We start from the raw sequence: 27,781 nt of genomic DNA, 5'->3' as shown, positions 1-27,781 counted from the left end.
GTGTGTGGGTCTTTTAAGAGGATACAAAGAAAAAACTAACAAAGAAGCAGGTAAAACTAACATATTATTAGAAGTCAGGATACCTTTGTGGAAAACAGGCATGAGGGAGGTTTCTAAGGTTGTGGTAGTCTGTTTCTTGACATGTGTGCTGATTCTACAGGAGTTTCCACTCCACTCAAGTTTTCAAAGGAAGGTAAATGACAGCTTCTCTTCTTTTGGTTCTAGTGGAGCCACCCCATTGCTCATTCGGGGTTATCTTCTGCCTTTTGTAGGTAAGAGCGCTGCAGGGCTCAGAAGGCAGAGATTCACCTACGTGTGTTAAAAGTGAGCATTCCCAGCAGCAGCTCTGCTCCAGACTCCTCCATCTCGGGTATCATGGACTGCCCTCAGCAGGGCCCTCTGGGGGAAAAGGCTCCTCAGGGTAGAGACATCTCGGGGCCAGTCATCCTCTGGGGGCAGCCCAATCAGGTCAAAGATTTTGCCTAGTTGGTTAGCTTCAGAGACTCCACAGAAGAGATTTTCAACGAAACATCTCTGCAAAGATACAGCCAACACCCCGCAAGTCCAGAAGCGTTGCATTTGTAGACTATAGAAGAACTTCTGGAGCACAGTACCAGAGTGTAAGTACCACCTGGTAGCTGCAGATTCTGGTCAGGCCAAAGGCAGCCAGCTTGACTGTCCCACGACTTGCCACCAGAATGTTCTCGGTGAACAATGCAGTTGGCATGAAGGAAATCCAGGCCTCTTAGAAACTGGCACATAAGATCCTTGATGGTCTCTACTGGAAAGCCTGGTGGAAGTGCCCTGTTTAGCTACGTCCTTAAGTCTTGGTCCATGTGCTCAAACACCAGGGTCACTTTGGTCTCCTAGTCAGTTTGGGCAGTTTCACAGACACCCATCAGCTTCACCCTTCGAGGTCTGTTCAAAGCAGCTAGATGTTACAGGCCTGATCACAGACACAGGCCACAAGCTGAAGCATCCTCCTTTCCCCCATCCCCACCATGTGACCAGCTTCCAAAGAGGTTCATGGAAACCCCTTAAGTGGGGGGTGGGGCAGTGGGTCTGCTACGAGTCTTAACAAAGCTTTTTCTTTATATCCTTAGTTATAGGACTTCAGTTAGTGATTTCTCATACCTGGAAGCATTCATGCACTAGTACCTGTGACTCTTCCCCCTTTTATCTTATATATTTCTTTGGCTCTTACCAAGTGGCATGGGGGATATCCACTGTCTTAAAGCAACCCAAGAAGTGTCTCATATGTAAGTTTTCCTTAGTAAACTGTGTTAATTTCCAGACAGAAATGGCTGGCCTCTTTCTTCAGTTTTACCTTGTTTTCCACTTATGGAGTTAGATTTCAGTTTTGGGGCTTTCCCCTAGGTTTACATGTACTAACAATGACACTTTATGAAATGCCTACATTAGTATCTGCCTTGGTAGTCAAAATAAATCCAAAGAGAATTTTCACTTTTATGAAAAAAGACAAAAAGTATCAATAATATTCAGAGTTTGTTTTGCAGAGAATCATTATAGATGTGGTACCCACCCTGAGTAGTAAGAGTGGCATTGCCAAGCTCTGTGCTAGGGAACTGCACTCAACTTCTCAGCATCAAGATCCCATAACTTTCAACCATGTCTATATGTGTTTATGCTTTATTTCTATTTATTTCGTGCATTCATTAACAAGATGTATCCTAACCTTCTTACTTTCCACCATTTGGGTTTGAAAGGTTTTATAGAAATGCTCTGCTTTCAGATAGTGGGGAAATCTATGTACATATCAAAATTATTGGCATTTGAAAAATCAGGTTGATTTTCTGTGAAGATGAAGAGTTAATAACTGCAGTATGCATTCACCTGAAAGTAATATTGCTTTCATTCTCTACCAACGAAATAACTAAGTAGGGCTTATTTCCCTTGTTGCGTGGGGGTACTTGCTTGCTGCAATAGTAAACTCCAACTACACTAACAAGGAAACTTTTCCCCTGATCATGAAACAGAAAGATTCACAGACAAAATTAAAATATCCCAATCACCAAGTTTCCTAAGTACATTTAATATACACAGCATGAAGCAATGGGGAAGAGATGGAGTAAGTTAACATTTAGTAAAAAGTACAAATGAGTTGGAGAGACTATACTACCTGAATCTGTGTTGAGTTGGAAGGACTATACTACCTGAATCTGTGTTATGCAATGTTTAATTGTCCTGTCTCTTTGCTTTTCCAGTGAGGACACGATTACCAGAATGAGAGGTGAATTTCAAGCAAGGGAGCTTACTCTGCAAAGATGCCTGGGGCAAATGACACACTCTTGCTTTATCAGACAGACACAGGGCAAGTTTGCCTGGCTTATAGCTGTAGTTTGCCTTTTAACTTGCTAAAAAATGATGGGTTTGTATGAGTTTCATGGGCAAAAACACTCAAGACCAAAATGGGTATTATCAATGGGTGCCTCAATTAAGACTTCATGAATAATGAGTGCTTTATATGTCTTATGTATATTTAATGTATCTTGTTATTTAGTGCCTCTGGTACCGCATGCATATTTAGTACCTTGTGAATAATCAGTGTTCTTAGTCTTTCCATCCTCTTTATGTTTAACTCACACATGCTCTACATTCTGACTTCTTATCTATACTTAACACAGCTTATGAAATTCATCAATTTTTCCTTGCTAAAATATTCTCAAACAATACAACAAAGATCTGTCCTTCAGCTATTGAACATAAAACTGCTTTAAACCAGCTAAAATAATCAGGATTTTTAAAACATAGGTAAGGTTGTTCAGGGTGGGGCAAAAGTAAGTTTACAGTTGTTATTATGGAAAATAATATAAAAATTAATAAGTAATAATACAAGAATAAACTCTGTTTCCAAACACATAACTCTAACTGTACGATTGCCCCATCCTGTACCTATATTGCTTTATTTTCATGGATGTGTGTGTGTGTAAATAGCCAAATAATCAGATAGATATTAAAGATAGGGTTGAATTCATATAATTATAAACAAATAACAACTATATAGAAATTGTTTCAATATGGAAACATGGGAGTCAGAAGATATGTATTTCTGAAAGGTTTTAAATTTCCTTTTTAAAAATTAACTTACATTTACCAATGATATTATCTCAAAGCAATTATTCTTTAAAATAGCTAAATTACCACAGACACCAAATTATTTTATAAAATTAGTTGTATGGGTAATATGTAACATTTTTATCCTTTCATATCTTGAAATAAAGGTATACTATTACATATCGCCAACTTATTTCTATACTTTATTTTATCAAAAATAATACTTTCAAGTAGTTTTAAAGTGTGATGTGTTCTCCTCAAACTGACTTATACAATTATATGAAATCTGTGGGTAATACAATGTACAATATGTTCAGTTTGTACTACTTTAACTATTAACTAACTCTATTAATAGGCAGGATCTAATACATGTCAACATTTATATATTCAATCTGCATGCTATACTGCCCTGATCATATTAATTGGTAAAAATGCATACATTTTAGATTGTGAATCAGTGTCTTCATTTGTGTATAAGTGTATGTTAGGGACAAAGAAGTTGCAATTTGGAAAGTAACCCATCAATAATTTAGAGATAGAATCACATAGAAGTAATATATTTGTACAAAGACTAAGTACTTTCATGGTCATTTCGACAGTTCTATTCTCATTTTTTAAAATTTTAAGTTAATAAAAGGATAGGATAGTTAAGGAATTAAAATAAATGATGTGGATTCTCATAAAATTTCAAACTATAAAAAAAGAAAATTGAGAAATCTGTGGTATCTTTCCACAATTTTGAGGCTCACTAAGTCCTTTTGACTTACTGTCAAAAAAGTTATTGTACTTTATACCTCATATATTTTTAATGGTACATATTAATTCCATCTCTTTGACTAGAAGCATCATACCCTTCATGTTATTTCACATATATTACTCTATGTGAAGACTCAGTTAACGAGTTTTAAATCAATGCCATTAGATAAAAGTCATGATGTGTTTTTTCAGGAAGAAATGAGATATGCTTTATTTTGTATATTCTAAAATCTACATGTTTTATACTCTATATTTTAAATATATTCTGTACATTATAAAAATTGTATTTTCCAGGTGGTAGTTATTAATTATTTGAAAATAAAATGTGCTTCAGGGTTTTGGATCTTTTAAAAAATTCAGCATTTGGAAATTTAAAAATTTATCAATTTTTAATCATCATTTTTTGAAAGTATATTCTACTTTCAAATAAGGGCAAAGGAAGAAAAATATACTATATATGATAGATATGGCCATTTTCTTCTATTTCTTATGTGTTATCTTGAAGAATATTGGGACAGCTGGATATAAGGCACATACTCTACTTAAAAATAATATAAAACAAAATTATAATTTAAAGATATATGAATTCCTTTAGCCATGTCCACTGTTGTCACAAGTTTTGAAAAACAACAGTGCATATGATCAAAATGAATATTATAGTAAGATTCAAGATGGTCACATCTCTTATTGAAGGAGTATCTGCTATAGAAATTCCTCTCTTTGTATAAGTAACTAGACAAGCAAACAAAATATATGAAACAACTGTTTTTTGATATGACCCAATAGCCAGAAGAAGGCTTTGACCCCTGAAAGAAGGAAACCAAAGGTGGACTGTGACTGTACCATTTCACTTCCTAGAGAAAAGTTTCAAGTTGTAGCTCAGGAAGGGCAGTAGAAACACAGTCTAGCAGTTAAGGAGGCAAATACCTGAGTCGACAGAGAGTGCTAAGATCTAGTTATACACACTGTATTAGATAGAAACCTCCAACGGTTTCATCTTATTGGTGGTGATAAAAATCACAACACATTAAGATAGCTTTGTATTCACTTGAGTCAAAAACCTTTCAAAGGAGCAAAGTGATCTCAAATTACTTACTTGTGTGAAAGAACACAGGTCCACATTGTTTAAATAAACGAAATAAAATTCCCCATTGACTTATGTAAAATTAATAATATTTGGAAACTGGTAAGAGTATCTCCTTGATCAACTTGACTCATCTGAGCTCTTGTTTTGACTAGTCCTGATATACTGGGCTTCTGCATCTTTCCTTGAGAAGTCCAGTTCTAATAAGAACCCTACTTTGTCAGTTTAACAAGAATTCTCACACTCTCTAGATACTTGATCGATTTCCTCATCCCTCATCCTTGGTATCCAATCATCCTATCTGCCTGTGTCAAGGATCCTGTTAAGTTAGTTTAACCAGAATCCCCTTTAACCCCTAAGTTTTCCTTTAGTAAATTTCCATCCACTGTCACCCCCATCTTAGGGAATGGTTTCTATCTTATTGTATTTGGAATTGAGCCCAGTATTATACTGAGGTCTCTTTTCCTTTATTACAATAGCTTTTATTAATCAAGTCAATCTTCACCACTTTTACTTCTGTGTGGATCTGACTTTCTTTGATTAAATCAAATAAAAATTCATCAGACATAGCCATCTGCATCCCTAAACTTCCTCTTCAAAACAAATAAGAAAATAAGAAAAGGTAAGTACATTCTATACAAAATCATGCCCTCAGAACAACTGAAAGAAAGAAAAAGCTGAAAGTACAAACCAATGGTGAGTGAAAAGAAAAATCTCTGATCCCAGCATGAAATGTCTAATGCTACTTCCTTACCTGTGCTGAGGCACAAGGCTAAGAAGAGAGAGAACCACAGGAGGAAAACTGGGGAAGATAGAAAATGAAGGCTAGGAAAGGGTGATTTGGCATGCTCCACAGAAATATAAAGTTCATCCCCTACCTATTATTGTTGGTGAGGTTTTCAGACTTATCAGAGCATAGATTCTATAAGGAGGTTACAATGTGTGTGTGGTATAAAGGAGCAGGTGCCACTTGCAGAAGCAGACACCAAGTAGAAGCAGGCATGATTTACAGAACAGCCATATGGAAAGGATCAGTTAGAAATGCATAACTCCTAAGGGAGAAAAATGAGCTTAAAGAGAGGAAAAGTGGCAGTTGGGTGGTGAAGATAAAATAAAAGGGTTCACAACCCTTCTTCACCATCAAAACAGAAGAGCAAATAAATTCACAGCCCACGAAATTATTTGATATATATTGCAAATACTCTCTCTTATTTCATCAGTTGTCCTTAGATTTTTTGTGGTGAAATTTGTTATGCAAAAGTGTTCTATTTTTATATAATCAAATTTATTATTTTTTAATTTCCTCTGAATTTTCATTTATAGTTAGAAAGTCTTTCCCTACACCAAGATTAAAGAAAAATTTACCCATATTTTTCCTTCTAGTGTTTCCATAGATTCTTTTCTTCCATCCTTTCTTTCTTTTTATTTATTTGTTTATTTGTATTTAGGTATCCAACCAATTTAGAGTTTGTTAGTATGTATGATGTGTGTATAGATCTAATTTCATCTTTTTTCCCCAAATTGCTACCACTTCCCAATAGAAAAATTGGGAAAAGATGCAAATAGTAATATATGTATATGGTATGTGTATATAAATACATATAAAGCATATAAAAAACATGTAATCTCATTCATAGATAAATAAAATGAAAATAACACTGAACTACTATTTCTCATATATCAGGTTGGGAAAATCAAAGTATTAACAAATTTTGTTGGCAACGCTATGGGGAAACGAAAACTCCCATATAATGCAAGTGGGAACGCACATTGATATCATGTTTCTACATGGGAATTTGTCAAAAACAAAGCCATATGGGCTAATATTTTGACCCAACAATCCCACATCTAATACTCTAAAGATGCACCACCAAGAATATAGAAAAAATATGAGCCAGGTTATTTATTTTAGTGTTGTTTGTAATTGGAAAATATTGCATACAGCATAAATACACTTAAGTAGAAGAATAGTGAAGGAAGTATGCTACTCCCACAGAATGCAATGCTATGTGGCTATAAAAAGAATAAGAAAAGCCTCTAAGAATTGCTTTAGAGCGATTTCCAGAATATACTATTAAGTGAAAAGCTATAGTGCAAAAGAATATGTATAATTTTCATGAAAAGTAAGGGGGGTAGAGGAAAACAAAGATGTATTTGTTCATTGGTGCAAAAGAATTACAGAAAATATAACCTACAAGATTAGTTACCTATAATAAAGTGGGTGTGAAAAAGTAGAACCAGGAGAAATAAGGTGGTTAAGGAAAAAAGAAAAAAAATGTTTCTTTGAGAGTAACTTTAAGTAGCTTTTGATAGTTTCACATACCCCAAAATACAAATACATAATTAAAATCAGCAAGATGTGAACAAAACCAAAATAGACTGCACAGTGTATTAATCAGGGTTCTCTAGAGATGGAGAACAAAAGAACCAACTTATGTAACTTAAAAAATAGCATTTTGTCTAGGCTAAAACTAAGAAGAATATATTAGTTAATAAACTCTGTTGGGGGCATGAATGAGCAAGCCTGTTATGTTTTCTTTCTTCTTCTACCAAAGAAATTCTTACACATAACAACAAGAGGGCAGCTAGAATAAACCTGTGGATTATTAGAATTTGACAAATCAGTTTGAACTTGTGGTCTTTATAATAATTAGACCATAGATATAGATAAATAAGTGATAGATAAGTGATAAACATAAGTACAAACATCATTGAGATTGTATTGGTGATTTTATATATGTATATAAATTTTTTTGTAAGTGACCTCTACCCTGGAAGGCAGAATTTTTAAATAGGTGTCTATTCCACTGACACTGCCTTGTCAAATGATGCTAAATAAAACTACTTTCTAAAAGAAATTGACATGAAGTTTATTGAACTTGGTTATGCACACTTGGAGGTTTATTGAAGTTTTAATTGTTCCTTAGTGTTCTTTATCTAAATCCATCTGCACTCCCACCAGGCTCACCACTTTGTGGAACTTTCTGAGAATATCCCATTCCACTCATTCATGACAATGTTAGAATAGCCATATTAGTATTAGTCTTAGTCTTCTAAGGGAAAAATAATAAAATGATAGTTTTTTATAAAAATATGAAATATAGAACTGGGAAGAATATTGGGAGGTTATTTGGTGTAATGACAACTTTGTTGCCAGAAAACTGAGTTTGGAGATGTCAAGTAGTAAGTGAATGGGCATCTATAGATATCAATAGAGTTGTCAATGAAACTCATCTTTCCTGAATTAATCAATCTATTAATTATATTTCAACTTTTTCTCTCTTCTATAGCCAACTATGCAATAAAATTTTATATAAAAGAAGACCTCAGAACCTCAGATTCTACAAGTAACATTTTTAATTAGAAAGATATAGGAAAGGTATAATAAGATATATGCACCTCCTTGAATAAAATCTGACATTTAGCTTTGATGTATGTTTAAAGAGGTTTTCTACTCAGTGACAGGAAAGCATAATCACCTAAGACCCAAAATTACACTTTTCAGAAGGATGATGGTAAATATTTCTTAGCACGCTAAAGGTAACATACAATATTTCTTTACTAAACACTTATATATTTGAATTTTTTACTTTCAATGCATCTATTTGTATCTAAATTATAGAGATATCCTGATGGATGCAAAGGTTGATCTCTCATGGAACACTTTTTAATATCAATAATTTTGGTACAGTTTTCTTCTTGAGTGGACTTTGGTGGGGTAAAGAGTTAAACTATAGTGGAAGAAATTATTACAAACACTAACAGGTGGGATTACTCACTTAAAAGCTCTCTATGAAAGCCGAAGGGCCTAATATTTATAAAGTTTCTCTCCTGCAGGGATTCTTTTGTATCTATTAAGTGATGCTCTATTACTTAAGCGGGTACCACATACGTAAGGATTCTTCCCCTCCGTGTTTTCTTCACTGGCTGTGAAGACCTAAACTCTATATAAAACCATTACCATACCTATAAGATTGATGGATTTTCTTCACTTTGTGGACATTTTCATAATTAGTAAGGTCAGGTTTTTGAGAGAAATATTTCTTCCTCAGAAGTCAGTTATAGAGAATTATCCTTATCTGATTTGTTTGATGAATAATCAGTTGTCATTTTCATTAGGAAAAATCATTATATGATGTAGGGTCACAATTTCGCTATTTCATAAATTCTCTTAATTGTCTTGGCAAATGAAAGACTTGATATAATGGATTAAATAGACATTGAACTAATTTTTTTCTATGTGCCCTTCTTTGGGAGGTTTATTCTTCTCAGTTTGTCTCTGTCATTGTTATTCCAGATTGCAAAATGACATTTTCACTCAAGATCATTCTAATTCATTCATCAAGTCACCTGACTTAAGGTCCTGATAAGACACTATTTCAAAGGGCTCTTCAAGTCCAGTCTTTTAGTTCTTTAAAGAATAGTTCCATCTTTTTTTCATTTTAAAAATTATTTCTGCCTTTGTTCTTTAACCTTGATAATTTTTTAGAAATCATTATATATTGGATTTTCTCATATTTGTAATTCACTCTTATGAACATTTTAGAAATAAAAAACTCAATAGTGTTCATGTACAATGGTACTTTAAAAATTTTTCATAAAAAATACAAGTCTAATTCTGTGCAATGATTTTTAAAATCAATATTCTACCTTTCTGAAAATTTAATGAACACTATTTATATGTTTTTTGGTAAATATTAAAGGGAAAGAATTATTTTTTCTTCCAGAGGAAGGCTTTTTCTTATTTTCCTGAGTATATGGCATTAAATTTTCAGATCAGAAACAGGGGAGTCACATGGGTCAGAATATATTCAAAGGCTACATTTTAACATTATCCATGTATAAACATCATTATAATTATTTCAACAACTTACAATTTAGAGTGTTCTAAGAAGAGAGCAAGAAATCATCAAAGAATCCCAAAACAGCAAAGAAAAGCAGCTGCTGTAGTTTCTAGAGCAGTCAAAGAAAGGCTCTCCAACATATTAACTCAAAGGGTAAACCATTGTTGCTTTCTGAGAGGGAATGTTATATTTTCGATCTTTATCTATGGAAAAATTTGAAGAATAATAGTTTATGTCTTCTCATCCTTGATTAGATATTGGCAGGAAAATTAAAAGAGGTACTGTTTACTTTTTGGGTTTTTTTTTTTCTCAGCAGTGTTCTCTAATTGCCCTACATGACACTGGTTTTACACAGATAGAATGATAAAGAAATCAGAGGAAAAAAACAAAAAAAAAAAAGAAGAATAAAAAGAAACAAATAATTAAGCCTTGGATATCTTTGAGATCAAGGACCATGTGAAATTAGTCCTTTGCTATTACTCGTAAGCTGTATGTGTTCAGATGTAATGACCTTCAGTCATATCTTTCAATATTTATTAAAAGTAGGACAAATAAATGATTGTGCTATCTTCATCTAAGGGCAGGATAAAATGATCCTAAAACCATGTGGATTATATAGCAATTTAAGAAATAAAATTAAATATAGGGGTACATATATGAGGAGGTCTGTCTAGAATGTATCCAGCCATGTAATATTAAAAATAGAAATATTTATTGAAGAATATACAAGACACAAGAAACATTGTATGCAGGATAATAATGCCTCAGTGCCCTTCAAAGCAGGCACCTTGGGACCTCACGCAGTTCTCCCAGTGTTGCTTCCACTGTTCAAAACACTCTACAAAAGCCTTTGTTAGATTTGCCATCAAGTGCCCTGTCATATTTTCTTGAATCTTATCAATGGTCTGAAATCTCTTCCTTTTCAAAGGTAAATTGAGTTTTGGAAAAGCCAGAAGTCACAGGGTGACAAATTTGGGATGTAAGGGGGCTGAGTCACCTGGGTAATTTGATGTTTCACCAAAAAACTCTGCATGAGATGTGATGCGTAAGAGAGCACATTGTAGTGATGAATCTGCCAATCATCAGTTGCTCATAGCTGCAGCCATTTTTGTCATATGGCATCTCTCAAATGACGAAGAACATTGAAGTAGTATTTCTTATTAATTGTTTGGCCTGGAAGGGCATAGTCATGATGGACAACACTTTCCCAATCAAAAAACACAGTTAACATGGCCTTGATATTGCTGCAGCTTTGCCATGTCTTCTTCAGGCATGGAGAACCAGGTGACTTCCATTGCGATGACTGGGCCTTCATTTCCAGATCATAGCTATAGACCCCCGATTCATCTCTGGTCATGACCTTCTTGGGGAAATCTGGTTCATTGGTAGCAGTTTGAATCAAATCATTAGCAACTACACCATGATGTTCCTTCTCCTCTGGTAGCAGAAGCCAGGGAACAAATTTTGCCATGACTCATTTAATTCCAAGATCCTGCTTCAAAATATGGGATATGGTAGTTTTTGGAATCCCCAGATCAGCTTCCAGGTCTCACACTGTCAATAACCAATCTTTGTTGATTGCATTCCATATACTTTAAACATCCTCAGGTGTTCTGCTTGTTGCAAGCCTTCCATATGTGGATCACTTTTAACAGATTCTCGACCATCTTTGAAGCATTTGTGCCACATTTTTATTTGAACTGCACTCATTGCATCTTCCCTGAAAGCCTTCAGAATCATCTGAATAGTTTCCACCTTGGAATGTTCAAGCTTAATGCAAAATTTAATGCAGATTTGTTGCTCTACTCATTCAGTCATTTTGGGTTTTTAAAATATTTTATTTATTTATTTTTAGAGAGAGGGGAAGGGATGGAGAAAGAGAGGGAGAGAAACATCACTGTGTGGTTGCCTCTCGTGTTCCCCCCACCAGGGACCTGGTCTGCAACCCAGGCATATGCCCTAGACTGGGAATCGAACCAGCGACCCTTTGGTTCACAGGCCAGTGCTCAACCCACTGAGCCACACCAACCAAGGCTTGTTCAGTCATTTTGAATGTGATCATCACACAGGACGCATACTCACTCAACAGCATCTACCACCACCACTGACTAGTACAGTGAAATTCTCATTATTCACACATGTGCATCCCAGTCTGCTCTCCTTGTCTGCCAGGTTGCAATGATGTTGTGCAAACCATTCTCATTATATCAACAATGGCTGGTCTTCTGGACAAATCTTATTTTCTTTCAAATTATGCTATGTGAAATAAGTCAAATACCATTTGATTTCACTCAAATGTGGAATCTAATGAACAGACTGAACTAACAAGTAAAATAAAGAAAGACTTATAGAGAGCAGGCTGACACGAAAGGGGGTAATGGGTTGGACGTATCAAGCAAAAAAGAAAAAGAACTCGTAGAAACGGACAACAGTGTGGTGATTGCAGGGTTGGGGGGAGTGGTGGGTGGAGGTTGATAAATAGTAAGTGAAATAAAATACAATAAAAATAAACTATTAAAATGGGAAATAAAAAAAATTGAAAGAGACAAATTAACGCTCTTGTCAGAAGTTTTGATTATATATATACATGAATTTAAGAGATACATTTGATCAAGTATTAGGAATTTCATTTTTATTTATTTATTTATTTATTTATTTATATTTTTTTCCCCAAATACATTTGTCTCTGCTTTCCCCCCACCACTTTCCACAGCCCTCCTCCCCGCTCTCGCTCCCTCAATCCTTCCCCACTTTGCCTTTGTCCATGAGTCCTTGCTATATATTCCTTGACTTGCCCCTGGAATTTTAAAAAAATGTATTTGAATTTAAATACAATAGAAACATATAAAAATAGCTTTTCTATACACCAGAAAAGGAACAAATATAATTTGCCAAAGGGTAAAAACATATTCAAGGTAACAAAACTATTAAAAATATTTATCAGCCCTGGCTGGTGTGGCTCAGTGGACTGAGTGCTGACCTACAAACCAAAGGGCTGTCAGTTCGATTCCCAGTCAGGGCGCATGCCTGGGTTGAGGGCCAGGTCCCTAGTAAGGGGCACATGACAGGCAACCACACATTGATGTTTTTTTCTCTCGCTTTCTCCCTCCCTTCCCCTCTGTCTAAAAATGAATAAATAAAATCTAGGGAAAAAAATGATCTTTAAAAAAATGTGTATCAGTAAATCTAATAAAATGCATAAAACCTTCATCAAAAAGCAAATGTATACATTTAATAAATTATATATGTAGATATAAATGAAGATTTATGTTCACAAGTACACTGAATAAATGTTTTGAAGATGTGAATTTTCCCCTCAAAATAATCTGTTAATTTAATGCATCTCAATGAAAATCTCAACAAAATTAACCTTGAAATATCTAATCTTAATACAGAAAAATAAAGGAATAAGGATAATCAAAGTATGCTGAAAAAGAAAGAGAATTTGTCCACCTGAACCATAAACAAAATCTAATGTAACTAATTGATTATTACGATATCAAATGTTATTAATTATAGAACCAAATAAAAGGCTAAGAAAGAAAAGCAAACATATCTGAGGGTGAATTTCATGATCAAGGTGACATTTAAAATCAGTTGAGAAAGAACAGTCTACTCAATGAAGAGTTTTGAAGAATTTGACTATTTAGAAATTAAAGAAAGAAAATAATCTCGTGTCATTATTTGGTACCAATTACACACATTAATAAATATCTACTTGGACTAAAGACCTCTCTATGTAAAACAAAGCTAAGAAATTATTTTTAAAAAATAGGATTCTACATTTACAAACTTCAGTTGAAAGATTTCTTTGATGATTACATACACACATATACTGGAACACACAAATAAATATCAAAAATGGGAACATTTGATAAAGGTTATTAGCAATGTATTTAGAATTTATCTTTGACAAAATAAAATTCAACTTTGACAGAAAAATAGGAGGAGAAAATATGCCAAGTCATATTGCTGACCAAAATTTACTATTCTGAATATATAAAAGAATTGCTTTATACCAAAGAATAAATTTTAAACAGAAAATGATTTAGGATACAGAAACAGTACCTAGGAAAGGAGATAAAAATTGAAAATGAGCTACAAAAGGAACATATTTAAAGTAGTAACATGAGAGACAAAAATTAAAATATGAGTAGGATATATATCACCCATTAGGTGGATGAATAGTTCTAAGGTGAATAATGTCAAAAACTGCCTTGGCTGGTGTAGCTCAGTTGGTTAGAGTGTTGTACTGTACACAAAAATGTTGTGAGTTTAGTTTCTGGTCAGGGCACATACCTAGATTGTGGGTTCAATCCCTGGTCAGGGGGCCTGCAAGAGGCAACCAATCAATGTTTCTCTTTCACATGGATGTTTCTCTCTCCCTATTGCCCTACTCCTTCCTTCCTTTCTAAAAGCAGTGAAAGATGTCCTTAGGTGAGGATAAAAAAATGCCAGATGTTTTCAAGTGTGTGCATGTCTACTGGTAAAGGGAGTACAGACTGCTACAGCTAAGATGTCCTATGGAAATTTGGTTGTGTCCGCTAAATTTAGAAATAGACATTCTCCATACCTCAGCAATTCTTTTATATTTTTAAAATCATCTAAACCAGAACCACACTCATAGATCTGGATCATCTACAATATTAGGTTCTTAAGGATTTATAAATATAATCTTTATTGAATTATTGTACTAGTGAAAACTTTGAAACAAACTAAATGCTTTGCTATTGAGGCATATCTAGTGTCATGTAAACATGATGAGGTAGCATGGGACTTTTTAAAAGAATGATATAGATCTGTATATTAAGAGAAGTTCTTTAAGAGACATTGTTACGTGAAAGTTAATAGTAAAGCATATGTATGGTGTCTTTTATATATTTAAAATATTACTTTTTTCTCCACATCTTAAAACACAATTCTGGACTCTAATATAGCAACCTAAGAACAGTAGTTATATTTGCCTAGGGAGTGCAAAGAAAGAGAATTAGCAGTAGGGAAACCAAATGAGACTTTACCTTCTTTGCAATGTTTACATTTTTTTATTATAAGGATTTTGGGGTTTGATGAAAATTGGTGTAAATCTAATTCTTAATATCTTCCTTATTATGCCCCCAAAATGTAAAATCAATAAGAACAAGTAACATCATAGGCAGTAACTTTATCTATACCAGGAGGCAGAGAACATTCAAACTACTTATAAATAAAGAAAAAAATAAATTTTAATATACCCTGCAACCCTCTGTCTTTCATTTATTGAAAACCCATAAGTGCAGCAAGAAAGATAGAGGAGTCTTTAAAAACTCAGTGAATTACAGTGGAGACAGAGGACGTAAAGAAACACAAACAAACCACCAGAACATGAAGTGTTCAGCACTGGAAGTGACAGCTTCCTAGAAGTATTGCTTCTGGGAAAGAATGAGATGTTGAGAGGTGAATATTAAATAAAAAACAACAATGATGTGCATCTTAAAGATGAGGCAATAAACGTAAGAAGCATATAAGAGACAAAAATTAAAGATCCATTCTGCAGCAATGAAACAGGAACCAGACACTCCCTACCATTATCGCGAACTCTCCATAAGAACCCACACAGAAGATCCTTGAGCTGGACTAAATGAACACTCCCAAACCAGAGACTATGAAAAAAATAGGAGTAGGAACAAGCAGACTGAAATCATTAACAAACAATACTGACAAAAAGCAAAATATATGAATAAAAACTTTTCTACTGATGAAAAATCTTGGCAAAATGCTATCAGTAAAACTGAAAATAATGATAATAGTATATTCCAAAATGAAATAATTATCTCAAATAAGACTTTAAAATATTAAAAATATTTAATAATTTGAGAATATTAAAAACAATTTTAAATCAGAGCTTAAAATGCAGAGACAAAAGTGGGAAAAAAACCAAGAATAATTGAAACATGATTTGAATGAACTTAGGAAACGAAATAAGAAAAAGACAAAATCATTTCAGAAATAAAGATTTAATTAGAAGGTTCCCAAGTAGCAGAGTGTTGGGGTGGATTCAAACAAAAACTTAATAAAAGACTTGGAATAAGAACAGGAAATCAGCCAAAAAAATAAAAATGAGATAAAGAAACAAAACAATCCGAAGTAAAAGTGGTTGAAAAGGAATATGGGCAGATCAGGTTGAAGACATGCAAAATAGTGACTATGATGAACAAAGTCAAAACAATATAATAGAAATAATACTGAAAAAATAAAATTCAAGAAAATTTTCCAGAAAAAAGTCAATATTAATCTCCATTTTGAAAAATCCGACTGGTTACTAGGGAAATTGACTACGAACACACCACTTTAAGACACGAGATATGTCCAGAAAAAGTTCAACCATTGTTAATATAAAGAGAACAGTTTGTGAGACATCTAAGTAACCTGGCAGCCAAGGAGAGAGGACTGGAATGCGCTTGCATGAACAGTGACAACTTCACTACTCTAGTCAGTAGGGGCAGTAAACACCATTGAGTGAACACGTGTCCTATGTAGCTATAGCATTAAAAAATGACTGAGTGAGTAGAGCAATAAATCTGCATCAAATTTTGCATTAAGCTTGAACATTCCACCATAGAAATTATTCATATGATTCAGAAGGCCACAGCTATGGGCAACTGGTGATTGGCATGTTCGTCAAAACAATGCACCTACTCAGGCATCACGTCTTGTGCAGAGTGTTTTGGGTGAAACCTCAAAGCACCCACGTGACTCAGCCTCCCTATAGTCCAGAATTTGGCGCTCTGTGACTTTTTTCTTTTCCTAAAACTAAAGTCACCTTTGAGAGGAAAGAGAGTTCAGACCACTGATGAGGTTCAGACCACTGATGACATTCAGTGAAATACTGTTGGGGCAGCTGCTACCAATTGGGAGAACTGTGTTGGGTCCCAAGGTGCCTACTTTGAAGGGGACTGAGGGGTCATTTTAATATGTACAATGTTTCTTGTATCTTGTATCGTCTTCAGTAAATGTCTCTATTTTTCATATTACGTGGCTGCATACCTCCTTAGCAGACCTCATTTATTACAGTGAAATTAAAAGTCTTTAAAAGTTAAAAGAAAATCACAAGGCCTCAGGCAAAGAGATAAAATAGATTGCAAAGGCAAAAGAGCCAAAATGACATCCTATTCTTTGAAAAACATGCACTGAGAGGAAATAAGGAATAGAATTTTTAAGAAACTTTAGACAATAAAGTAAAAACTTAAAAAATAAAAAGAAAAACAACTTAAAGTGCAGACTAAGCTCTCTTTCAAATTTCAAGGGCATAAAACCAGTGTTGAATATGCCAGAACTTTGGAAAGACTTTACAAATGTGTACAAGAAATTTACTAAAAGACATGCTTCAACCAACCAAATGATAACTGAAAACCATGTAAAGAAATACTTACTAAGTATTTCATACATTTAATTGCAGAGCTAAAATTTAAGAAAGGGTGGGCTCTTGGATTAAATAATAATGTGCCACTATTAATAGCATTTTTTATTTTGTAGGACAAAAAGAAAAAAACACAAGAAATCAAATGGAAGGAGAGAAAACAAGAGGTGAAATAGATGGAATTCAAAGGATATTGTTGAAAGCTTTCAGAAAGTAAAAGTTTAAATAAGAAAAAGTGTTTTAAGTTTCTGCAAATAGTATTTTAAGAAACAAATGCTAGAATGGAAAGACAAGCTTTTCTAAAAGCCAGTAAAAAATTAGAGAAAAAGAAGACAACCAAACAGATAAACACAGTAAATATGAAATACCAACAGAATTTAGAACATAGGATAATGTGACAAAATTGGGTCTGAACATGACTCATGTGAACAAATAGAAATGGGTTTTACTTGTCTATTTAAAGAAAAATATTTTAAAATTGATCCTTCAAAAAAATGTAACTCTAAGCCATGTATAAGAAGCACACTTAAAATGCAGTAATTTAAATTAAGCTGAAAATAACAAAATGAATAAAGCTTACAAAATGAAAACAGAACTTACACATCTCATGTGTGGATGAGAAAGCGGCCTCATACTAAATCCAACAAGTTCAGAGAGGCCTGCACGGTGCCCTACAAACTCAAAGACCTGAAGTAAACATGTAGGATGATCTGGAATGAAACTTCCTAACAAAGAGTGAGTGAGAGTGGGTAGTCATAGAGATGGTATGCTGGAGAACAAGATAACAATGAGGGATTTTGTGGTTTCCTGTTCTGCTGAGAGACTGTGCCCTGAGGGGCCTGGAAAAAGGGAATTACTCCGACATTCTAAAGATATGTTATTGTAGATGTAAAAAGACAATAGACAGACTCAGGTAAGGTAAAGGTAAACATTTGTCTGGGAAGATGCTGACCTGGAACAGTGTCTTCCTCTTTATTAGAGCCTGTCTACTGTCTTTTTGCATCTACAATATCATACCTTTAGAATGTCAGAGTAATTCCCTTTTTCCAGGCCCCTCAGGGCACAGTCTCTCAGCAGAACAGGAAACCACAAAATCCCTCATTGTTATCTTGTTCTCCAGCATACCATCTCTATGTGCTGTATATGTTAATTGTTAACTATCCTGTACCCACCAATGTAAAAGGAGTGTTTGTGTATCATTTTACTTTTATCCATTCTCAGGGATTTCCCTAATCTTTCTCTCACCTCCCTAATCTACCACCAATGGATTTTATATAAAGCTACTTATACCTGCTCCTTTGATTCTAATATATAAAATAAGTGGTAAAAATGCCATTGTCTGGAGCATTTTTTCAATCTACTGAGATATTCCTTCCTGATAATTGTAATCAGTTTGGCTCAAATAAACTCATAAAATTTTTCTACAGGTTTGGAATGTTTCTTAGGTTGACAGATCCAAGGTAGACTTCAAATCATTAAGTGAGACAAAAAGCATTGTGAGACACAAAAAAGATACTTTATAGTGCTAAAGACCAAATCCTAAAATGAAGACAGAAGCTAAACCAATTAATTCAGTAAATCATTCAGAAGCTGTGAGGGCTAATTTCACGTGTCACTTTTGACTGGGACATAAACTACCCAGATTAAACATTGTTTCTGGGTAGTCTGTGAGGGTGCTTCTGAGATTAGCATTTGACTCCATAGACTCAATAAAGTAGATTGTCCTTCGCATTGTGGGTTGGCCTCATCTAATTTGTTAAGTGCTTGATTAGAACAAAACTGAGTTTGTCCCCTTTCTTGCACATCTGCCTGCCTGAGCTGGAGGACTTCAGTTTTCTCTTACTCTTGGACTCGAATTTATGCCTTCAGCTACCCTGTTTCCCAGGTCTTTTGAATCATACTGGAAATATACTACTGGCTTCCCTTGATCTCTTGTTTGCAGAGAGAAGATTGTGGAACTCTGTATTTCCTATAGTCATGTGAGACAATCCTCTTGTAGTTTTGGAGTCTGGGAAATCCAAGATCAAGGCCCATATTCGTCATCTGGTGAGAGCTTGCTTCCCCATTGACATGGTCTTCTCACTGTGTGCTCACGTGGTGGAGGGGCTGAAGAGCTCCACAGGGCCCCCATTATAAGAGCACTCATCCCATTCATAAGATCAACCAAATCACCTCCCAAAGGCCTTACTTCCTAATACCATCACCTAGGGGGGTTCGTATTTCCATATATGAATTTTGGTGGGGTACAAACTTTTACATCATATCATTTTATTTATTATGAATAAAACCAAAATTGTATCAAATAATTTTGGTATTAATCTGTTGAGCCCCACCTCATGATTATGGTAGTAAACAATCTCACTTATTCCCCACTTAATCATATCAGCTTCCTCCCATCTTCACTCTCCAAGAATTGCCACTATTTATATCTCCCTTGCCCTTTAGAACCACTATAAACCAAAAATGATGTATCAAAATCATAAATGAGATGAAAGGCAACACAATGGACTCAAGATATTGGCAAAATTTAAATTAATGTGTACTCACACACACACTGAGCCTTAAGGAGAGCTGAACAAAAAGCCATTTCATTTACTGCAATTTAACTTTCTCATTCAACTTGGCTCATGCTAATGAACCAAGTGAGCATTTCTAAGTCATTGATATCACAATGTTCCATACACAATTTCCAAAAACAAGTTAATGAACCAATTTTTAAAAATCATTTAGAAGAAATACAGTTTGACACATACCAATGAAGACAGTTGATTGGCTTGCAAAAAAAGATATTATCTTGGGTGCTCTCTAAACTAAAGCAATCTTGATATCAGCTATCTTCACGCTACAAAAATGAAAATGAATGTGTACTGCTGGACTCTTGATAGAAGGACTATTTTATTGAGTAGAATAGGTAAAATTATTCAAATGACTAAAATAATATTTTTAGAACAAAATGGCTTGTGGAAATGTTGAAACTGATCAAATTTTTTTTTATTTCATTAAATGTTCTTGAAGTAACTATTCAAAGCACTTGGATAAGGAGAATATACTCTTCTCATTCTGAAGTACTTGTATGTCATTTGATTCTGTCTGAGCTTGTGTGTTTTTCTGTGTTTCTGTGTTTGTGTAGGGACAGAATACACTTGGTGCTTTTTAGTCTGTTATTTCAGATACACATTCTGTAAGACAAATATCCATATATATATTTCATGACTCTTGGGAGTGATTTGGTTCAGAGTTTATTCTTGAAATATTTTTAGATAAATTCAGCAAAAATTATGCTCTGGAGATATGAACTCTTTTTAACAATATTTTTCCCTGGTCCATCACTGTGTCCTTTCTTTAACCCTTTCATGTCTCTACTGCTACAGTCTATAACCAATTTTGTTAATCCAAGTAATCCCTGTTATTTCATTCATGGTCCTTCATTCATCTGTATCAACATCTGTGGAATCTTCAGAGCTTTATCTGCAAAAGCATTAAGGATCTATCTGATATCTAGTGCTTTGCTGAGGAAAAACTTTCCCCAGAAATTTATCTTACTAATTGACTATTTATACTCCCAAGATCATATGTAATGGTATGATCCTTTAATGTTTATTGACCTTTTTATACTATTACTTTTCTATTCCATATTTAAATATCTACTTCTTTGATTATCTTTCTTTACAATATTGTAGATCTTTATTTCTAGTACTGTGCATACAGGAGTACTCCTCATTGCTGCCTACTCATCACCTCTGTCTCACTGTTCATTCACTGAGGAATTGTGTGATGAACTTCAAGCTCTCCACCTTACTCTAATTCCTACCATTACCATAAAAGATATACATATACATACATGTGTATCTGTCTATCTGTATACCTTATTTAGCAAATCAATCTCAAATTTATTTAGTCTTTCAACTCCAAAAATTGTCAACTTTAGTGTATATCAATACCATACCAGAATCATAATCTAGAATTTATGACAAAAAAATCTCATCAGTGAAATTACAAACATTGCATGTTCTGACTCCAAGTCCCTTACTTCTACCTCTCTCACTGACTTTATTTACATTATACTTGCTTTTTAATTTTAATCAGATAAAATTATCCCTGATACCTGCTCCTTTGCTATCACATAGCTTTCAGTCTAATGAAGGGTATGATTACAAAAAATAATTATATTGCATTATGATTCAGTGCTGTGATAGTCCAGTACTTTAACAGACCCTGTGGATTCCATTTATTTAATATCTCCCAAGTGCATTCAGTTATTTTCCATCTTTACTACATGTTTTAAAAAAGCAGACCACAGTCATTTCTTACTTGGATGACTCTGATGTTTCCTCAGTGGAACTTCTTGACTCATGGATTGTATGTGTTCAATATATTTCTCATGGTGCAGCCTGAGTGATCTTTCTAAAATGAGTGTCTTATATTCCTTTCTTTTTTAAAATATGTCAGTAATCATGTTCTTGAGATTGGATTTAAGAACAAATAGCTTATCATGAATTATAAGACCTCGGTGATATTTCCTCTGCTGTCCTCTCTCCTTGCTTTCACTTTATTTCTTTACATGCAATCCACAGTCCAGCCATGCTGCATTGTTTCAGATGAATTATGTTTATTTAAATGCAGCAACTTGTCATCTGTCATTTCTATGATGGGAATGCACTGCTATACTCAGTTTCCCCAACTTCTCATTAACTGATGTGTTCTTTGGGGAGAATAATTTTTTTGCTGTTGTTCTTATTGCATTTTTCAGCCAGGTAGAAGGCCAGGACTGAACTAAATGCTGCATGGATTTATGCCTTGAAATAAAATGTGCTAATAATTAACCATGTCATCTGTGCCTCTAAATAAGAGATTCTATAATTAATGAGAAACATTAGGTTCCTATCTAAATTTATATTTTCCTTTCTGTTGTTTTTAGTTCATTTATTTCCAAGTGAGGGAACTAAACCATGTGGACTAAACTGGGATTCCTGCAGTTGGCCCATGGCTGATGGTCTGCCATCCACCACAAGGATTTCACTTGGCTCTGCATATATTAATCATACAGGCTCTATTCTTGAATTTAGATTTCAGAGACCTAGGCTGTGACTACTACATATATGGTAAAGTTTAAAAAGGAAAACCTACATAAAAGAACCGGGGCTCCTAATTATAAAGGTAACATGCCATCTTCTTGGATACAGTAATGAAAAAAAATTCTTGAAGTCATTGTAAACCAAAGGCAATGAAAATAATTTGAAACATATGTGCCTGGTAGACTCTCTTTTCCATAAATCAGATTTTCATATGAAATCAAAGAATATTTGAATTTGCTTTAAAGACATGTTTCTTTAGATTTACTTTCAAAACAGAAGTGTGAAGCAGTGTGGGTATGGAAGAATTATAAAGAGAAACAAGCTTGTTAAACTGGAAGAAGAGAGAGAATTTAAGAGAACATTTAAGATCTTAGAGAACCAAATAGGCAGGTATGAAAGTAAAAAAGAAATGAAGCTGAGTCTGAGTGCTTTTAAAGAGAAGATTTCAAAAGAAAGATGTTTTAGGTATCACCAGAACCAAAAGGGTAATTATTGAAAAAAACGAAGTGAGTCAGGATGGAATGATTTATCTAGAGCGATCCCAGATTCAATTAATGTATCAAGTAAATAATGAGAGCAATTGGTAAACAAACCCTTGAAATCTGAGAGAACTTTAAAAAGTGCTTACATAAAAGATGGGTAGATTAAATAGTCAAAAAAATAAGAATATTAAAAAGTGTGTTAAATTATTATCAAGAGATTTTCACAGACATACTGAATAAGGAGTATAAGATATTCTGCAGTGGATCTTGGCAGGACCGTGACACATGGGACAATGTCTCGGACTGGTTGTTAGCCTAACTGGGAAACACCTCTATGTGCGATTGTCCTACTCAGGGACATAAAGGGAGACAAGATGGTTTTTGAATAGCTGATATGTTTTGCCCACTTGGAAGTGATTAAATACATATTTCTTAATCAGAGTGAAATGAAAAGAAAAAATCTAGAAGATATGTCAGATTCCAGCCTCCAGAGCTATGAGAAATTAATGTGTGTTGTTTAAACCACCGAGTCAAAACTAAGGCAGTAGGCAAAATAATGGCCCACTAAAGAAGTTCACCTTCTAATCCCAGGAATTTGTTAATAATATAATATATGGCAAAGGTGAGTTAAGGTTGCAGATATTAAGGTTGTCAATCAACATTGCAATAGAGAAATTGTCCTACACATTCTGAGTAGGCCCAAGGTAATGGCACGGTTTCTTAAAAGTGGAAGCAGAAAACAGAAGAGGTCAGAGCGATGTGGTGTGAGAGAGACTCTACTCACTGTTGAGGGATCCGAAGATGGAGGAAGGGGTCATAAGCCAAGAAATTCAGATAGCACCTAAAAGGTTGGAAAACACACAGAACCAGATTTTCCCCTGGAACATCAAGAAAGAAATCCAGTATTTTTGACACCTCAGTTTTAGAAGTGGTGAGACTCAAACTGGACTTTCAGCATACAGAATGTAAGAAAATAAATTTATGTTATTTTAAGCTTATAAATGTATCATTCCAGACATGTGGCCATCCCTCCTATGGGCCATTTCCTCTTTTTGTGTCTTCACATTGCCTTCCTTCAATGCATACCTATTCTGTTTTCAAATCTATCCTTTTTACAAGTTGCATTGAATTTGACCTAATGATCTAATTTTAACTTGATTACCTCTATGTAGACTTATTTCCAAATAATACCACATTCTGAAGTACTGAGGATTAGGACTCCAACATGTGTTCTGGGATACAAAATTATACTCCCCACATTTTGACATAATTTCTCTACCCCAGTCTGGTGGATTAAAAAGTTACCCTCATTGTTTTAATTTGTATTGCTCAAATAATAGTAATATTAAGTTAAGCTCGTTTGGGTAAGGTCTTTTTTCCTGATTAAAAAACAAAAACTGATCCACTGTGTTCCCTTTCAATTCATTTTTGCTTTTAACTTTTGTTTATTTCTTTTTGCTGCCCTACAGGAGAGTATGAATTTTTTTTGTTGTTTTTTTCCCCCACTATTGTTTATCAGTGTTTTCATAGTCCCTGACACATCATGCATAAACTAATAAACATATGATAAATGAATAAGTAAATGTATCTTTTCAAACGTTTTTGTATTGTTTGTAGTCTTTCCTTGTACTTACTCAATTATTAATCTTTTCCTTATTTGCTTGTAGATTTCTCTTTTTGTTTTTTAACTAATCATATGTTTGATATAAATATATTCTCAGGCTTTCTTTTGTCCTATAACTGTTATGATAGTAAGTTTGGGTTTTCTTCATCATATAAAATATTTGCGAAGTTGATATAACAAAATTTACGGAAGTTTTCACTCATGTGTTTGACTTTTTGAATTTTAATCTCAAAATTATATATTTTCTTCATTTAATTTTTTTATATATCTACAAATTGTGTAGTCCATCTTAGTATCACAAAGTGCTCAGTGCATAGTTGGCCTTCAAAGATAATTGATGAACAAGTAACTCAGTGGGAGTACAGACTAGGGAGCAACAAAGTTGAAGCACCTACTGTCTGCCATGATCAGGGTGTTCACTGGTGCAGGTGACAGAAAAATAAATAAAAGTAACTGGGAAAGAAGTGGGACATGCCATAATAATAACTACTGGAAATATCTTGCAGATGAGGGAAAAAAACACAATTCTAAGACATAAAAAAAATACTTTAACTAAGACGGACCCCAGAATGGTGACTTTGGATGTTCTATTCAGCTTGGAGTAGCATTCTACTCATGGCTTGCATTACAAGTTAGTATCCATCCCTAAGAATTCTATTGTGAGGCTATGAACAGCATTCTGAGAGACTCAGAGTACAAGGAAACAAAGTAGTGAGACACCTAGTTATAGAACTCAGGCAAACATAACAATCGTTGCAGAAAAGACCATGAGTTAGTGTGCAGCTCATGGGGTTAGGGGTTCAGCAGAGCTGCCTGTGTGAGACATAAGGCAGCAGCACTCAGCACAGGCCCCTCACAGTGGCAGGATGTGTCAGAGACCACAGGAACCTCTGTGGAGAAACTAGAAACTGCCCCAGACTCATAAGTATTAAAATAAAAATTATTATTAAGAAAACAGGAAATAAAATACAACAGTATTCAAAAAAGATTGAATTTTAGGCAAACGTTATCTCATACTAAATTAAGCTGTAGCAAACTCATTTTTAGGTCAGCTATCCTGTTCGTAATTACATAATCAGAATTTCTCTTTCTGATCTTAACATTCTATGGTTTAGAAACATGAGAAACAGCTAAAATCCAAGGAGATTAACACCTAGGAAAATACATAGCAACTAAACACAAACTACAGTTACCATCACTGCTAATAATGAATCCTGAAAGTATGTAGCCTTCATTCAAACCTGCTTTATACTGTGTTCCTCCAGAGGATAGGATTTAATTTCTGAACAACAAATATGTTGCAGCCAAAACATTTGTTTTAATGTGAGGAAAGAGGGAAATAATTTTAAGACATTGGATTCTTTCAGTCATGTTTGTGATTAAGTTGAGCAGTTTTAGCCCACTGTTCTTTTTTAAGACTATATAATGCAAAAATTATGCATAGAGCAAACAATAAAGGATGTGACTGGAAAGATTAAAAGTTAAATAAACCTGCAGAAATCATAGCATGACAACAAATTCCAGATGGCTGCAAAATCCCCAGGGTTCTTGAGAAGTTTTGAAACGGCAGGTTGCGTGTCATCCAACAGATTTTCATTTCTGTAAGCCTATCAAGGAAGAAAGACATGTTCCTGTACACACACAACTTCAAAGAACAATTGTTTTGAACTTGATGTGGAGTTTCACCTAGTTCAAAACCCAGCCTCCCAGGGAAGCCCATGGCAAGGGGCGGGAATGGTTCTAACAAGACCTTCCCTTTACCCTCAATATTATTCATTTTGTGCATGTGCCCAGAGACAGTTCTGAAATCAAATTGTGCATTTTCTTTACTTTTTAATAGAGGTCATAGGAAAAAGTGACATTGAGTAACCATGTGGGCAAAATTTGGGGCCCCCAAGTGAGACTGGTGCTCCTTATGCATGGAGAACCTGGGCTTTGGGGGAGCTTTTGCATCTAGACACATTTAACATTTGTCTTTATGGAACATAATTTTGCAGCATGAAATAGTTGAAAAGCATAGAGTGTTTGGAGAAAGACAGATTTTGAATGTTGGATCTGCCATTTTACTAGCTCTATGCTCTTAAACTGCAGTTTTCTTGTGCTTTTAAAAGAGGGAATAACAGACCCTGATCAGCGCTCAGTTGGTAGAATGCTGTGTCCCCATATGTCAAGGTTGTGGGTTCATCTCCTGTCAGGACACATACAAGAATCAACCAATGGATGCATAAATAAGGGGAACAACAAATCAATGTTTCTTTCTCTCTCTCCCCTCCTTATTTTTCCCCCCTCTCTAAAATCAATTAAAAAAAGGAATAACAACTCCTATTTTAGGGGTTTTGTGAGAACTAAATGAAACACACCACTCATAAAGCACCTGACATATTGTAAGCACTCAGTAAGTGTATCGATGTCAGTTCATCTCCTTTTCTCTATTCCCCTGTATATGTGCTCCTACACACTGTGTCTCTAAAGTTTTACTTTGGTGCAAAGTAACCTGGCATATGCAATTGAGAATTAAATGCAACATACATACTATATACAATATGCCTGAAATCTTCCCTTCCCTACAGTCATAACATGTGCTAGTCACATTTCAAGTGTTCAGTAGCTACATATAGCTACCACCTACTATATCACTTTATGAGAAAGATAGTTTACATCGAGTGTTAGAGTTACAAATTTAAACTTGGTGGGGAACAGATGTTTTGTTATGTCAGCTCAGAAAAATATTCCTGATATCCTTACAGTTAATCTTACTCTGTGCTGCTAGCAAATTCATTCTACTCTACTCCAGACTATACATTTCATATTTTTTACTGCCTTTAATGCTAGCACTACCTTCACACACCATTCTGTTAATGACCTTGCTTAATAATTCATAGAAATACAATATCAATATGTTCCCTTGTCCATCCTCTCACTATCAATAATCACATGTGTTATCAAAGAAAAAAAAGGGGGTTATCTGCCTGCTGCCACAAAGCCAAACTCTTGAGGCAGTTGCTGGTGAAAAAGGAAAGAGGTTTTATTCAGATGCTGTGAGATCTTGCAGAATGGTGGACTCTTGTCTCAGTGCCCATTTCTTTAGCAAGAACAAAACAAAAGGCAGTGTCCAGAGTTCCCGCTTAAATTTAAAGTGTAGTCTTTTGGAGCCTGTGGGCAGCCGCTAAGTATATTCCCCTTCCAGGTAGTTTAGCTTATTCTGTGCTGCTGTCTATTTCAGGTTCCCTCTTGGAGTCCATGGGCAATGTGGCTGCTAGGACTGGAAGGTCATGTACTCCCAGATGAGAGAGCATTTGAACATACCAGACTTTGCATCACCAGGTGGATAAGAAAGCAAGAGAAGCTCCCTCCTGGAGGTCACAGGCCACATGGCCTCTGCATGGTCCATGGAGAGAACAGGCCAATGCACGGTGCCAATGCAGGTCATCAGCTGGAGAGCCAT

The 27,781-nt window shown here is 34.7% G+C and overlaps 1 pseudogene; it reads right to left on the bottom strand.

The window, feature by feature from the left end:
- Window positions 1-242: 242 nt before the first annotated feature.
- LOC129079801 (cyclin-dependent kinase 4-like) lies at window positions 243-27,781 on the bottom strand (annotated as a pseudogene).

This window comes from Pteronotus mesoamericanus, unplaced genomic scaffold (assembly GCF_021234165.1).
Source record: "Pteronotus mesoamericanus isolate MK-2021 breed Mesoamerican mustached bat unplaced genomic scaffold, CSHL_Meso_final contig_82, whole genome shotgun sequence".
NCBI classification, from domain to species: domain Eukaryota; kingdom Metazoa; phylum Chordata; class Mammalia; order Chiroptera; family Mormoopidae; genus Pteronotus; species Pteronotus mesoamericanus.
The sequence above is the reverse complement of the archived record's forward strand: the minus strand, read 5'-3'. Positions and strand labels throughout refer to the sequence as shown.